The sequence below is a fragment of the Equus quagga genome, chromosome 7 (genome assembly GCF_021613505.1).
Source record: "Equus quagga isolate Etosha38 chromosome 7, UCLA_HA_Equagga_1.0, whole genome shotgun sequence".
NCBI classification, from domain to species: domain Eukaryota; kingdom Metazoa; phylum Chordata; class Mammalia; order Perissodactyla; family Equidae; genus Equus; species Equus quagga.
The window spans coordinates 133,126,597-133,143,918 of NC_060273.1; the positions used below are offsets into that span (position 1 = coordinate 133,126,597).

The following is a 17,322-nucleotide window of genomic DNA, read 5'->3' on the forward strand; positions in this document are numbered from 1 at the left end:
CTCATCCTATGAAACTGGAATTTATCAATTTAAATGTTCACTGTAATTAGAGAATAGCAATCATAACATCTTCAGAAAGAAAAGAGGATTAGACAGCATCTATCCAATCTCTTAGTTAAAAAAAAGGGGGGGAAGCAAGACTCAGAAATCAACATTATAAATTAATTAACGGGAAGAATTTGATTTCAATTTTTAAAGACATAGATCATCCAGTTGTATATTACGAGGTTCTTTCTCCTCTTCGGGTGGAGACGAGTGAAGAGTAAACCGAGTAGGAAGAACAGAGAAAACCAAGATGGAAAGCCAGCTGCCGGCTTTGCATCCTCTTACAGACAACAGGATTCCCTACCCATCCACTTCTACCCCGCCTCTCCCTTCCCCTGCCTTTCCAAATTGTAGTATTTTGGTTCTGAGCACTGGCAATCACTGCCCCTGCTGCCATGGAGGGAAAAAGTGCCTCACAATATTCCTTTTGTTACCACTTTATACCAGTGGGAGATGTCGGAACAGTGGCGATTTGCCCTCACTATGATGCCAACTTCCAGGTAACACAGCTTCCTTCCCAAGACTCAGACAGCCTGTGTCGAAGGACCTGCAACATGGCTTACGAGGCACTTCCGGGAGGCACCACTATTTACAAATATGCTGGATGAACACATGCTTTATTTGAACAAATGTAAAAGGGAGCTCCTGGTATTTCACAGCAATACAAAGCCAGACAATCCAATAAGATAGTAAAACATTAATAACTTTACTTACTGGAAAACCAATTAAGAATCAATAGATAAGACGTGAAAGAAAATTCACAAGACGAAATACAACAGTAAACAAATAGGAGAAAACGCTGAACTTCACTAGTAATCAATAAACATAATACTGAAGTAAAGTTTGTAGACTAATTAGCAAAGATAATTTTATAAAAATAACACCCTATGCTGCTGAAGATAGACGAATCAACCTAACAAATTACTGATGGTGGTGTAAACTAACACAACCTACTGGAAATCACCTCAACAATCTCTATTAAGAGCTATATGCATTTTCATACACTTTGTCCTCAGGATTACACTTCTGAGACTGCATCCTAAGAATCTCAAATACAAGAAATAAAGCATTACTCTCAATGATTTTATCCCAGGATTATTTCTGACACAACAATAAAAATATGGGTAAATAACACAACATCCAACTGCTGGGCTACTATGCAGCCATTAAAAAAGATGGTTAAGGGGCCAGCTGGTGGCCTAGTGGGTTAAGTTCGCATGGTCCACTTCAGCAGCCTGGAGTTTGCCGGTTCGCATCCTGGGCGCGGAGCTGCACACTGCTTATCAAGCCATGCTGTGGCAGGCATCCCAAATATAAAGTAGAAGAAGACAGGCACAGATTTTAGCTCAGGGCCAATCTTCCTCAGCAAAAAGAGGAGGGGGGATGGCAGAGGTGAGCTCAGGGCTAATCTTCCTCAAAAAAAAAGAAGATGGTTAACTTCTGTAATGACATGGAAAATGTTTATGATTAGAAAATGATAAAAAGTGATAAAATGTATCTAGAGAACAATTACAGATAGACAAAAAATATGTATAAGATTAAACATGGAATTATTAAATGAAAAAGACTGGAAAGAAACCAGGAAAAGCTAGCAGGGTGTTAGGGTGTTAGGATTGTGGATCCTTTTTCTTTTCTCTTTAAAAAATTTTCAATATTCTGGTTATGTTACCTTTATAATGAACATAAATAATAAAAATCTCCAACAGTATAACTGTTTGAAGTCATACCTAGGGCAAGGCAAAAGAGCCCAGAGAACCCTACTATATTAGGGTACAGCACTTGCTATTCATAACAATGACAAAATCATCGAGTTTAAATTACATCTGTTTTTTTTACTTTTTTTTTAATTAAGATTATGGTAGTTTACAACCTTGTGAAATTTCAGTTGTACATTATTGTTAGTCATGTTGTGGGTACACCACTTCACTCTTTGTGCCCTCCCCCGACCCCCACCTTTCCCCTGGTAACCAGTGATCAGATCTCCTTGTCTATATGTTAACTTCCACCTATAAGTGGAGTCATACAGAGTTCGTCTTTCTCTGTCTGGCTTATTTCACTTAACATAATACCCTCAAGGTCCATCCATGTTGTTGTGAATGGGACGATTTTGTCCTTTTTTATGGCTGAGTAGTATTCCATTGTGTGTGTGTGTGTGTGTGTGTGTGTGTGTGTGTGTGTGTGTGTATATACACACACACACCCCATATCTTCTTTATCCAATCATCAGTTGACGGGCACTTAGGTTGGTTCCACATCTTGGCTATTGTGAATAATGCTGCGATGAACATAGGGATGCATGGGACTTTTGGAATTGCTGATTTCAGGTTCTTAGGATAGACACCCAGTAGTGGGATGGCTGGGTCATAAGGCATTTCTATTTTTAACTTTTTGAGAAATCTCCATACTGTTTTCCATAGTGGCTGCACCAGTTTGCACTCCCACCAACAGTGTATGAGGGTTCCTTTTTCTCCAGAACCTCTCCAACATTTGTCACTCTTGGTTTGGGATATTTTTGCTGTTTTTTTTACTTTTTAAGAAGGCAAGACGGTGTGAAATACAGTTTAGAAAGTTTTTTGTGAAATGCTTAAAGGTAAGGGTACTTAAAGGGTTAAGTTTTAGCTATAGAAAATTGAGGTACTTGAACAACTTGTTCTCAGATTTTGCCATCAAATGAGTAGACACAATGATATGAATATTGAAAAATAAAAAATCTTTATGGTAATGGAAAAAAACTGTTTCAACTTTTGCAAAGTGAAAGTTATACCAAAAGAGTTGTTTTATAATCCCAGAGACCTAGGCTCAGGGACACGCCCTGAAAATCAGAGAATAGAAGTTTCACCTTTACCTAGCTAATGGAGATTACTATAGATTCTACATATGTGATTTGTTTTTTTAATAACAGTTTTAATACCATATACGTATGGAAATAATTTTTAATATAACAACAAATTTATGTTAGATTTATTTAAATGTTTAAATGAATTACTAAGCAAAGAAAGACAGAAACAGTAAGACTACTATAAAATTTAAAACACCAAAATTTTAATATTAAAAAAATTTCAAGCATCTCTCATTAACTTCCTAATTTTTCAAAACATCAATGCATAATTTCAGAAATATCATTTAAGAAAAAAATCAATAAATAGCTCAATTAAACTGTAAGTTGAATTAGAAGGAAAAAAATCCCACAAAAATGTAAAAGCCAAAAGCAAGTTAAAATGGATTTTAGCTTAGAAAAGAGGGCCTACAATTCTTCTACAATGGTTCTTGAGACTTCTGTAGTAGTATGTTCTATAGATTCTCCCAATAATCATGACTATAAATATTTTAAGCAAAAATTGTTCATGTATAAGGAAATTTCAACTGCAGAAATAACAAGCACATATCACAAATAATTTAAATTTGTCATTTAGCACATACTGAATTCAAAAGGTTAGTTCTAGTAATTTTCATTTTTGCTAATCCATCACTTGTGTTATGTACTATTTTACAAAATTCATAAATCATTTAAGTTTAAAATTAAGACCTTAAGAAAATAATGAATGAAAACTTTTTTAAGATAAAAAAATTATATCAGCATCATCAATGGATTCTTAATATATTTTTCTGCCTAAGGAAGCTAATGAAATAACTAAGAAGGATGTAAAGAAAATGTATGCTTACAAATTAACTGGAAACTAAAGGGATAGTTCTGTGTGCCTACTGAGCCTAGGAGGCAGGTACCATCCACGACCACACACTTATAATTGATAGACATGGGGGTCTACTGAACTGCCTCAAAAGCACACACTATTTCCTTCACGCTAAACTGATTCTTAGAAAAATAAATCCATATATTACAAAATAAACTTTTCCTGGAGTAGTGTTGGGGACACAAAAAGCAAATCTTTGTCTTAAGTCACATGAAATGATATTTTAATTAAAAAAGTTTTCATGCAGCAATCCATATTAATTACAGTTAATAAAATATATAGTCTCCAGTCAACTCTTCATTATACACTCTTTTTTTCTTGAGGAAGATTAGCCCTGAGCTAACTACTGCCAATCCTCCTCTTTTTACTGAGAAGACTAGTCCTGAGCTAACATCCATGCCCATCTTCCTCTACTTTATATGTGGGACGCCTGCCACAGCGTGGCTTGATAAGCGTTGCCATGTCCGCACCTGGGATCTGAACCAGCGAACCCTGGGCTGCCGAAGCCGAACCTGCGCACTTAACCGCCGCATCACCGGGTCAGCCCCTCATTATACATTCTTACAGGAGTAGTATGCATATTCTAGAAGGAAGAAACTCCAGAAATTAATAGGCAAACATTTATTAGGCACTTGTATAAGTGAGGTTTTGTAGTTAGAAACTACAAATACAATGTAGGAGAAGTCTGGAATGAGAGGGATGAGCTAGGAAACTTCTAAGATTTCTTTACATTATTAAATTCAACAATTCAATATGTGTCTAGGCATTTGATGAACCTGACTCAAAAGCATCTGAGACGGACGGACAGGAGTTTGTATTTCCCAGAATCAGAAAATGATCATTTTAGCTGAAATCACCAGTTTGTCCTGGCTGCTGAGCAATTCAAACTCTACTAGAATCTCATTGGGGTGTGAATGTGTAGATTCTGTTTTACAAAGAAAAACTGCCTCCTGTGCACCTGGTCAGCAAGTACCAACACCGAAACAACAGCCTCCAGCCCACTGGGATGTCAGGTTAAAACAGAGCTGGGATTTTTATTAGAGCATTTCTTTTTTTGTGCCTCAACCTTTTTTTCTCTACTGGCTCTTAAGCTTCCCCATCAAATTTCTACATTCAATCTTAAACTACTATAGCAGTCCCCCCTTATCCCTGGTTTCATTTTCCAAGGTTTCAGTTACCCATGGTCAACCACACAAAACATTACATGGAACATTCCAGAAATAAACAATTCACACGTTTTAAACTGCATGCCATTCTGAGTAGCGTGATAAAATTCTGCTCTGTCCCACAGAGGACTTGTTTAGCACACCCACACTCTATGTGCTACCTGCTTGTTAGCCCTTTAGTGAGGAAAAAACACAGCATATATAGGGTTCCACACTATCCGCGGTTTCGGGCAGCCACTGGGGGTATGGAACGTATCCCCCTAGGATAAGGGGGGACTACTGTACACCACACTCTTGATACTGAGCTTACTATGTGTGCTACAATAAGACTCCAGAAAAACCTCCTACCTTCAGTTTCTCCACTATTTCATCCTTGACTTACGGGGGAAGGGGTCAGGCCAGGGGAAGGATGATATTTGAGGAGGCGACACACACACTTTGACTCAGAGCCACGGCCTTTCTGAAGCTAACAAACTCGCCTAACTTCACGGGGCTTTCGGACAAACTGCCTCCGACTGCGAGTCTTCAAGTCTTCTGTGCCCGGAAGAGCTGAAATAACATCAGGAAAAAAGGAGTGCCAGAGAGCTGGGGCTCTTGTCTCCGTTCTTCTTGGCACACAGAAGAGCTGGCTGGGCATCCTGTACAAATCACTGATACTCATGTGGGTCATTTCCTCATCTACAAAGCAATGAAAGACCATGGTGCTCTCAACTTCTAGAAGTAAAACATTCAGTCGACTGTAAATAATAAATCTGGTCATAATCCACAGGAAAAAGCTAGCCTCACTACTTCTCTTCATTCTTGCTCCTGAAACTCTCCAAGCCTTCAGGGAGACTTGTATTGCACTCAATTGTTCAAGCACAGTTCTGGGACTGCTGAGTTACCTGAGTGAGAGCTACGTGTGCCTCGATTCTTTCAGCAAATGCCTGGGCTCCTGTGAAAGGGGACAGTACCGCACCAAGCTGGGTCACTTCTCACAGAAGTCACATTCGACAGTAAGAACAATCTTTAGTTGAAAATGTTAAAGAAAAACTTTCATCATAACTCAGGTCTCTATCCAAAAAAAGTCTTTACCCATTATCCCCTCAAACTGTGTAACAGACAACTATGTAAAACATTATTGAACTAGAAATCCAATGGAGCACTCCAACACCTGTTCTGGAGCACCTGTGGCTTCAATGATTCACTGTTTTCATTTGTTCGTTTGCTGAGGAAGATTCGCCCTGAGCTAACATCTGTTGGCAATCTTCCTCTTTTTTTCTTTTTTATGTGAGCCACTGCCACAGCATGGCTGCTAACAGACGAGTGGTGTAGGTCTGTGCCTGGGATCCGAACCTGGGCCGCCAAAGCAGAGCACGTTGAACTCAACCACTAGGCCCCCAGGGCTGGCCCAATGATTCACCGTTTAATGCTCTATTCCTAAATTAGGTCCCATAATATTTTCTCATAAAGATTTGACAAGCAGCATTTTACGAGCTGAAACAAGCTCTTTTTGAAACATAGATCAGGACTCTTTAGACCATGTCCATATACTGCCAACTAAACTCACCACAGAATTAATCCAAGTATTTTATTTTACCTTTCTAAACAACTCCGAAAACATATCATTCACGCCAAAGTCTGATACATTTTACACATAAAGTTTAAATATCTTCCCTTCCCTTGCTCTTCCTCTGCCCTAATGCTCCTCAGAGTGACAGGTTAAACTCTGATCTACCATCACAGAGAGTTAGAATCCAGGTCTGGAAATTTAAAATCAGCCTTTCGATATAAGGGATCATTGCCTGTGAGCTCTATATTTGACTTATTTGTCCACTTCAAAGAACGAATTTCAGATTTTTCCATGCACTACCTGGGAGTCACTGGAGCACAGAGCTGAAGAGCACAAACCCTGGAGTTCCTCTGCTTGACCTTGAGTTCTTGCTCTGCCATATATTAGTCATGGGAAGAAAAATTAACTTATGATCTATAAAATGAGTAATTAATAGTACTCCTATCTCATGGGGTTGTTATGGTGAGAAAATGGCAAAGTTCCATGAAAAAAACAAAACTTCTGGCTAAAAAGACAACAACTTAGGGTAATATAAAATCCTAGACTGGATCCTATACTGGAGGAAAAAAATGTTATAAATATGTTACTGGGACAAGTGACAAAACTGTAATACAGACTGTAAAAAACTAAATTTCCTGAATTTGATGACTATACATCGTTTCAGAAGAGAATATCCTGGCTCTTAAGATACACACATTAAAGTCTTAAAGGGTAAAGGGGCAATATGCATGCAACCTGTTCGTAAATGACCAAAAAAATAATTGTGTGTGTTGGAGGTGGGGGGATGTGGCAAAATGTTAAAAATCGATGAATCCAAGCAAAGTGTATATGGCAGTTCTCTGAATTATTCTCACAACTTCTAAGTTTGAAATTATTTTAAACTAAAATCTTAAAAGACCATCTTTGACGGCATTCACCATGACTCCTCAATCTCTCCACTCCCTTGCACTCAGAGACATCCTGAAGCCTGCGTAAAGTTACCGGCTCCGCTGCTTCACTCCACCCCATTGAGATTGAGAATCCCCTGGTGCCAAATCCAGTGATTTCTTCTTGGCTTCATCAGAACTTCCCCACAGTGCTGAACACAGGCAAGCGCTCTTACCTCTCGGCCGGCAGCATCCCACCACCCTGGTTTTCCCTTTACTTCACTGGTTGCTCCGTCAGTCTCCTTTGCTGGCTCCCCTACCCCTAAATATCCCACCCCTTTTCTTTTCTCTATCCGCATAATCTCATCCAGTCTGCGCCATCCAAGAGTACTCTGAATTCCAAACTCAAGCATCCAATGTCTAACAAGACACATCCACTTGTCTGTTAAGTGGGCATCTCACACTTTGCTGGCTAAAAAAGAACTCTTGATTCCTCTCCCCATCCAGTTCAAAGCTGCTCCTCCTCCAGTTGCCTAATATCACTAAATGTCACTAGTGTTCATCCCGTTGTTCAGGCCAAAATACTAATGGGTCATCTTTGTCTTCCCTCATATCCCACATCCAAACCATCAGCCAGTGCTGTCAAAATATATCCTCAAAATACACCTTCAAAACACACTCTACTTCTCACTTCCCCCACTGTCTGCCCCAGCCCAAACCCCATGTTCCACACAAACAGGGTCTACTGTAGGTTTCCCAGCCTTCTCTTTTGTTCCCTTACAGCCTGTTCTCTGAGACAAAGCAGCAAAAATGATCTTGTTAAATCTGCAATTAAATCATGTCTTCTCTCCATCAAAACCTTCCAACGGTTTTGTCACCACACTTAGAATAAAACCTCACATCCTTACCAAAGCCTACAAAGCCATCCCTAATCTGGGCTCCTGCCTGCCTCCGAGCTACGTCCTAGCAGTCTCTGCCCCCTTTTCACTACGCCTCAGCGCCACTGGTCTTCCTGCAGCTCCCTGATGATGTCAGGCTTCTTCTCACCTAAGGGTCTTTACTTTTGCAGGCCCCTTCTCCACCTATTCATATTGCTCACTCCTCCTCACTTGGACTGTCGGCCAAATGTGACATTTAAGAAAGGCAATGATCTCTTTCCTCTCTCTCCACCCATCACTCTCTATTTCCTCTCACTGCTTTAGTTAGTACCTATATTTTCCCCTTTCTCTTCATTAAAAAAAAATCTTTAAATGAAAAACTAGTATGTGACTGCTTTCATTGTATTAAAAAAAAAAAGGGACACAATATGGATAAAATTCCAGCTGTCTTCAAGTTTCTCTCCTGATCTTGTCTCCCCCCCAGAGGTACTCTAATACTCAGTTGATGCATATCCTTGTAGAGCTGTTTTTGGCGCATTTAAATACACATGTTTCTGTACAAATAAAGAGTTTTATTTCTAGTCTATAACAACTCATTTAAAATGTCTTAGCTTTCCTACTTGTTATATATAGCTCTGTTTCATTACTAACCACAGCACAATTTATTGATGAACACAACCTATTTACCATTTTGCACCATTACAAGCAATTAATTCACTGAACAAATACTTCCTGAGTGCCTACTATATTCTAGGCCCTGCTCTAGTTGCTGCAGATACAGCAATAAATAAAACAAAGATCTTGGCCCTCCTGGAGCCTACATTCTCGTGGGAGGAAAAAGAAAATAAACAGAATATACAGTGCAAACTTTTTCTGCAGAGAGTCAGAGAGTTAATATTCTAGGCTTTGCAGACCACATATGTCTACTGTATATTCTTTTTGTTTTCTAACCCTTTAAAAATGTAAAAACCATTCTTAATTCACAGGCTGTACAAAAACAAGGCACAGGGCATTGGAGTCTAGCTTGCTGACCTCTGATAGAGTGTGTTAAAAGATTTTATGTGCTATGCAAAAAATAAGAATCCAGAATAAGGGGGATGGGGGAGGGAAGGATGCAGAACTAAATAGGGTGTTTACAGAAGGTGAAACCTGAGCAAAGACCTGGAGGTAAGGCCAGCAAGCCAAGATGATCTTTGGGAGAAATACATTCAGACAGCTGAACCAGCTAAAGCAAAGGCCCTGACGTGGGAACAGGACTGCTATGTTTATGATATAGCCAGGAGGCCAGCGAGCAAGGAGGGAAGGGTGGTAGGAAACAAAGTCAGGAAAAAGGGGAGTGGGCTGGGCAGATTATGTAGAGCCTTGGAGGCCATTCTAAGGACTAGATTTTCTCTGACTGAAAGCGGGAGTCACTGCAGGGCTTTGAATAGAGAAGTGGCAGGGACTGTCAATTTGTAAAAGGCTCATTCTGGCTATTATATTGAGAAAATACTGTTGGGAGGGGCTAGGGTGAAGTAGGGAGACCAGGTAGTAATCTACTTAAGTAATTCAAGGAGATATGACGGTAATGACTTGGACCAGGGTGGTGGTCTGGAGAGGTGAGGCACGGTAAGATGTAAGATTCTGGATATATTCTGATGATATAGAAAGAACAGTCTGTCCTGAAAGAATGGATTAGAAAAGTCAAAGAGGAGGAAAAGTTAAGAATAACTCCAAGATTTTAGCCTGAGCTACTGAGAGGATGGAGTTGCCACTGACAAACAGAAATGAGGAAGTCTATGGGGAGAGTAGGCACTGGGGAGGAAGTTTAGGAGTTCAGTTTTGGACATGCTGAGTTTGATGTCTATTATTAGACATTTAGGTACAGATGTTGAATAGGCAGTTGAACATATGAGACTAGTCAGGGAGAGAGGCCAAAGATCTAAATTTGGGCATTGCTGGCATTTAGATGGTATTTAAAGATTTGAGACTGAATGAGATTACCAATAGAATATAGAAAAGAAAAACAAAAAACAAACACAACCAAGGACTGAGACTTGGGGCTCTCCAATATTAAGATGTCTATGAGAAGAAAGGCAACAGAGAATTACAAGGAACCAGTACGGAGGTAGGAGATAACTAGGGGTGTGTGGTATCCCAGAAAGAAAGAGTTCCAAGGATAAGTGAAAAAATGGCTGTGTCAAATGTTGCTGATAGGGCAAGTAAGATGATCAGAATCAATGGCATGTGGTATCTGGCAACATGGGAGTTACTGGAGAACCTGAGGAGCTGTCTCAGTGGGAAGGGTGCAAACAAAGGCCTCACTGGCGTGGGTTTAATGGAGTATGAGAGGAGAGAACTTGGGAATAGCAAGTACAGACAACTCTTTCGAGGAATAACGCTGCAAAAGGAAAATGAGAAAGGTGAAGAGTGGATCAAGTTTTTTTTAAAATATTGGAGAAGTAATAGCATGTCTATTTGCTGACATGTGGAAGGAGAGAAGCCAAAGCAATGTCCTTGAGCAAACGAGAGAGGATGGGATCTGGAACAAAAGCAGACAGAAGATGATGAACAGTTAATCTAAGGTAACGAGCGGGAAGACAGTGTGTGCTGACAGATGCTGGCAGGTACATGGGCTGGTGGGGGGTCTGTGGAAGTTTTCTGACTGCTTCAATTTTCTTAGCAAAGTAGGAAGCAAGGTCATGAGCTGAAAGTGACGATGACAAAAGAGATATTGGAGGTTTGAAGAAAAGATATGAAATAGTCATTTAGAAGAGTGGGAGAGTGAAGAGACTAGGAAAATACAGTACAATCAACAGGCAGCATTAAGGACCCACTTGAGGTACGTGGTCATGTGTGGATGTGTGTTTTCTTCCAGCCACACTAAGCTACATAGGGGCAGGTGCAAGAAAAGCAGTTGGTTTTAACTAGGGATGTGGTTCTACCAAACAAGCAAAGAGCAAGGCAGCAAATGCAAAAAGAGTGATTAAAATGATTAACCATGGTATTTAAGATGAGTAAGAAAGCAAGGGAAAACATCAAGAGGGTGAGTGGCAGGGAAGCAGGGGTAGGATGAATGGATTGGAGATTCCATGGGGGTCAAAGACGGTTCCGGCTGAGACACTAAGGAGTTAACTTCCCCAACAGGAAGTGCGTCACAGAATGGAGCACATGAAACAGAAACTGCGGATGGACTGCAGTTATGGATGAGGCAAGAGGGGATGACGACTGGAGTGAGCAACTGAGAAGGGCTGGATGGGAGGAGCGCTGGAGAAAGCTAAGAAACAAGAGCCCAGGGGACTGGAAAGGTCAGTGATGTATAACCTCTTCAATTTCAAAATAAAGACTGAGGTGGTACTGGAAAGAGGGGCAATGAGCCCAGGGCTAAAATAATTGAGAAACGAGGGCCAATGACCTGGAGGGTAGTAACTGATAGCAATTAGGAGGGGTAGTGGATTACATAACCTGAAGACACAACCCCAAACTGAGGATTTTTAGGGAGAAGGGAGGAAGAATAGCTTGAAAGCAGCAAACACATGCATGGCAGATACCTTCCCCATCTCTAGCACAGGGATAAGGAGAGCTATGGGGAAAAAATAACAGCCCCAAATGCACAGTGCACAGGTTCCACAAGAGCAACAAAGTGAAGGGAATACCAAGAATAGGTTGAGACTGGATTTTGAGGATGATGGGCTGTAAATTCCAGCAAGGCACATCAGGAGAGCATGAAGAGTTGGGAAGGGGTTAAAAAAAAGGTTGACAAACACAGACCCTTTTATGAACCGGAGGGAAGGAGATGAAAGGTGACCTGGAAGTCTGGAGGTTCTGTGGCTACTGACAAAGACAATCTTGAACACACATGACTCCTGATACACCCATTTCTCTGGGTGTGTCAGAGAAAGAAAGGGAAACTGCTGGGTCAAAAATGTTTTTACTTTCAAATTAAAATGGTTGTACTGATTTATTCAATGCATGAGTCTTCCTACAACCTTGTCAATACACATTAGCAAAACTTTTTCACTTCTGTCAATATGATGGGTAAAAAAAGGCAGTTTTACTTTGCATTTCCCTATTGGTGAGGTAGAGCATTATTTCATGTTTATTGCATAGCTGCATTTCCTCTTCTGTGAATTTGTCCATTTAAAAAATTGTTTTCTCTTTTCTTATTGGTTTACATTGCTTAAAAAAAAAACCTATCTTTCTATTTTATTCTGCTCTTCACCCCAATCAATGTTGTGAAGTCCTCATTTCAAATCTCTCAATGGCTCGTGCAGGTCCTCCCTTCTTCAAACCCCCCACCATATCCTAGTGGGCCCACCAGTCCAATCCAGCCACACCCACTAGTCTCCACTGTCTAGGACTGCTTTTGCACTACCATGGCCCACAAAGCAGAATATATTTACTGTCTGGTCCTTTGCAGAAAGCTGTGGACTCCTGCTCTACACCTTTTAGGGCCCCTCAACTGCTTAGAGTTACAATAACATAGTAGGTCCTTATCTTTGCTGACACGCCCTCTGAAGTGCTGCCCCTTTTCCCCAGAAAAGCCTGAGCCATTTCTCCCACCCTCCCCACGGACTCTATTGCTAGCCCTCTTGGGCGCCTCCAGATTCGTATCATAAAAGCTGTGCCTATTCCACTGCACTTTTCTGTTTACGTATCTCTCCTCCACTAGCATGTAAATCTCTTGAAAACAAGGGACAATCCTAGCACTAATAAATGTTTAGTGAATGAATAAACGGCACATGAAGTCCTTCCTAATTTGCCATCTTTCTCTTCATTTCCCTGTTTTCCTATGCTCCAACCAAAGTAAACTATATTTTTACTTCATTAAGTATTTTTTAAAACCATTATTTCTAATGGCAGCATAAGGATCAATGTTTTATATTTGTTTCTTTACAATTCTGGTGGATACCACCTAATCATTTACTCACACCTGTTTAATACGCTCACGATTTGCTGATTGCTGAAATATTTCTCTTCTCTAATTTCTTCCTTAGTAAAGACAAAAGCAATGCTTTTCTGGGATCATCTACGGCAGTAACTTCTTCATCTGAGAATTAAAGGGCTCCAGAGATGATTATTTTACTAGTGGCTTCAGAGTGCTTCAAAATCAACTGTAAAATGCAACTCAAATGGGTTTTTTTTGCTTTTATTTTCAGTATAAAATTAATCTCCCACCCCTTACCTTATTCTCCTTATCTAGAACACCTCTTAATTTTGGGGGGGTATCTCTCTATTAAGACTTTAGTTTACTTTGCCAGGGGGTTTACTAAGCGTATTTTTCAATTTAGTTATTTAATGGGCCTTTGTCAGTTCTCTTAACCTCAATTTCGATGGATTTCTCTTTTTTTCCCTCCCCACCTGTGCTGAGGTCATTATTAAGAATGTTTTACCCACAAATGCTTGCTGCATTCATTTTACAAACCAGCTTTATATATTCACTACCAATTACATCTCATCCAAGTAAGGGTTTTTTTTTCCCTTTTCTAAAATGTATGTAGATAGCTAAGCCCTATCTGGTGTGACTTTGTAATTTATCCATTCATTACTTCCAGCTCAGTTTCACTGTCTTAAAAATGTGATCTATGATTAATAGTTAGTAGATTCACTATGCTATGGTGAATTATAAGATTCGTTATACGGGGCTGGCCCCGTGGCCAAGTGGTTAAGTTTGCGCATTCTGCTTCGACAGCCCAGGGTTTCACCAGTTCAGATCCTGGGCACGGACATGGCACAACTCATCAGGCTATGCTGAGGCAGCATCCCACATACCACAACTAGAAGGACCCACAACTAAAATATATACAGCTATGTACTGGGGGGCTTTGGGGAGAAAAAGGAAAAATAAAATCTTTAAAAAAAAAAAAGATTCATTATAAGATTTTGTATTCATTCATTATATATATGTATTCATTTTAAAATTCTGAATACTTATATTACATAAAATTTTACAAATAAAAGAACATGTGCTTTGCAACCAGGCAGATCCAGATTCAGATCCAGCCTTGAACTCTGAGTCTTCAGGCACTTACCTATCTACACTTCACTTCTCCCATCGGTAAAATGGAAGTAACTCCCACATGTAACACAAGTCTATGATAATGAGCATCACATATGTAAAAGTAACCATGCATGCTAACTGCCTACAAATAATGTCTAGTATACTACACGGAAAAAATGTTAATTCTCTCTCTCTCCTCCCATCTCAAGCAATAAGGGCAATAAACATGTGCTCCTCAGGTTAAGTCCTTTATTTCCCTTAAGTAAAAGCAATTTGGCAACATGGACCTTGAGCTCTGAATGTTCATATACTCTGACCCAATATTTTCACTTTGGGGAATCTACCTTAACGAAATAATCTAAAACACAGAAATTGTATTATGTACAAGGATGTTCATTGTAGTGTTCTTATAACTGCATAAAAAAGTTAGAAACTTGCTAATTGTGCAACAGGAAAACGTTTAATTAAGAGAAATTCACACAAACATGTGGTCATTTAAAAAGATGCTGACAAGAGTCAGCCCTGATGGTCTAGTGGTTGAAGTTTGGCGCTCTCACTGCTTCAGTGGCCCGGGTTTGTCTCCGGGTGGCAGAACCACACCACCCATCTGTCAGTAGCCAGGCTGTGGTGGTGGCTCACATAGGAGAACTAGAAGGACTTACAACCAGGATATACAATCATGCACTGGGCTTTGCGAGGGGAAAAAAAGAGGAAGCCTGGCAACAGATGTTAGCTCAGGGTGAATCTTTCCCTGCAAAATAAATAAACAAATAAAAAATAAAAAGACGCTGACAAAATCATAGCAGGAGAAAATGCTTATGGTACTAGCTGAAAAAAGCAGAGTGGAAAATTATTCAGCTAGTAAAGCCTCAACTATGTAAAAATCAAACTAAAAATACTGAAAGGAAATGCATCAAGGGTTTACAATAGGTACCTCATAGTCCTGATACTAGTGATTACTATTTTATGGTTGTTTTCTAAAATATCAATAATCATGACGACGATCATACTAACAGCAGTTATTAATTACGGAGTGTTTACTACACACCAAGCCCAGTTCTAAGAGCTTATTTATTGTACAAACTCATTTAATCCTCATTACATTATGAGATGAGAAAACTGAGGCACAGTGAGATTAAGTAACTTGCCCAAAGCCACGCAGATAATTATGAAAGGTGCCAAGATTTGAATCCAAGAAGTCTGGCTCGAGAGCTCCTGTTCCTAACTGTTACGCTACACTAAAAAGATCTGCTTTGTTTTTAAATTTTAACCAGTAAAAAGACCTATTTCAATTCAAATCCTGCGGTCTTTCCTTGAGTTATCAGCTTTCTTTCAGTTCTGAGTTCAGATATTTGCTCTAACATCAGGTACCATCTTGGAGTAAGATGTAGCCACCATTGCTGTATGTATTCTACCCACTCCAGAAAGTTCCAAGACAAATCTGCACCCCTGTTTCCTGTTCCAATATCTCATTTCAGCATTAAGACTCTAGAACTCTAACATTCTTACTTATTACACCTACTGACAAGCACTTCAAAGAATTCTAGCAAGGAGGTCGTGGAGCAACAGAATGTGGCGTCTAGGAACTCTCTCCTACACTCACACCCATGCACATAACTACAAATTCACAGTCCCACCCTTGGAAACGTCTGTCTTCCACTGCAGGGTTCGCCCCCTCTGCAGCGCAGGAGACCCCTCTGACGAGCCAATACTCACCAGGTATCTACCAGGGCGCTAACTGAATGGGACCAGCTAAGAAAGATCCCCAACATCTTGGGAATTTCAAGGGCTCTGATCCTTCCTTTTTGAAGGTGGCATTATTCTCCACCGTTTTTAAAAACTTCATCAGTTAACCAGTCACTTTAATTCTCTCAGCTTTCTCACCTGTTTGCTGGTAAACCGAACAGTTTTATCGGGAACAAGATCTTTTTGGCACCAATATGTATTCAAATATCAATGCCAGGAAGAAATATTCATAATCAATGCCCTGGGCAATAAAAATAACTCCCACGTACTGCTGTGCTCCTCCCTGCCGTTTATATTTGATAAACTTATTTCAGTACATATGTCCCTGGGTTTGCCTTCCTTTATAACCAAATTTCTTAAAAACAGTATTTGCAGAACTCAACATGGTTAAATGCAAGCAATTCTCCTCAGCTTAGTACAGTGACATTTCAAAGCAGTTCATTTACCATATGTAGAAAAACTGAGTTCACGCGACAGCTTCAAAATTACATAAAGAAAAAAAAAACCAGTCATAAAAACAATGAATACCATAACAAGTCTGGATGATGGGAATATTTACAACCAGAATCATACATACTCTTACCAAAACCTTATCCTGCTCCCAATATATAATGGTAATAAGCCTGATCACTTTAAAAGATTTCGTACTTATTGCAGTGGGAGGAAGTCAGTAATTCCCTGCACGCCCAGGACGAAGATGTCCGTCCATCAGGGCTGACGCGGGGAGGGCCCCATTTCGGAAAAAGACAACGAAGCAGCACAGTTCACCAGGCCCAGAGGCAACCAGGGGAAGGACAAGCCGCGCTGCCAAGCTGGAGGCATTTACGCTCTGCGCGTGCACAGGAAGCAGACAGAAAGCGGCTCCTCGGACGCACAGCCCCTTTTGCAGCTGCTGGTTTTCAACTCGGCGGAGCCGTTCTCTCAGAATGGGGTGCAGGGCCGGGTCAAAGCGGAATCGTTTCCCAAAAACCTGACTCCCCCGCCCCGCTTCGCTGAGCACAACTTCCCTACCACCCCCATCTGAAGGCCGGGATGCCACAGCGAAAAGTTAAAATCCCAAGGAACTCCTGTCATCCCCGCAACGAGCACGTCGGGACCCCATCTTACACCCCTGGATTTCCAAATACCTAATCCACCACACAACTTGTATTTCAGAAACGCCCTTCCTTTAGGGTGAAAGGAAGTCCCAGCGCTGCGCCGTCCCCGTGAAGGCAGGGCCGCCGCCGGCTGCCAGCCTCCACGTTTCTCTCCGCGGACCGCCCGCCCGCCCTCCGGGCGAGTGCAGCCGCGCTGACGGCCCGCGGCGGCCCGGGCGCGGCCGCGATACAAAGGGCGCGAGGCGGGCGGCCGCGCACAGCCCTCGCCGCGCGGGCCGAGGCGGCGGCGGCCGGGCCCCA

At 40.9% G+C, this 17,322-nt stretch overlaps 1 protein-coding gene across 1 annotated transcript in view; it reads right to left on the reverse strand.

Annotated features, from left to right (window-relative positions):
- The window catches only part of TNPO1 (transportin 1), a 90,023-nt gene extending 72,952 nt beyond the window's left edge, over positions 1-17,071 (reverse strand). The window contains exon 1 of the mRNA XM_046668655.1: positions 17,053-17,071. The gene's annotated coding sequence lies outside the window, so the exon portion shown is untranslated. The remainder of the gene's footprint in view (positions 1-17,052) is intronic.
- Between the last annotated feature and the right edge of the window lie 251 nt (positions 17,072-17,322).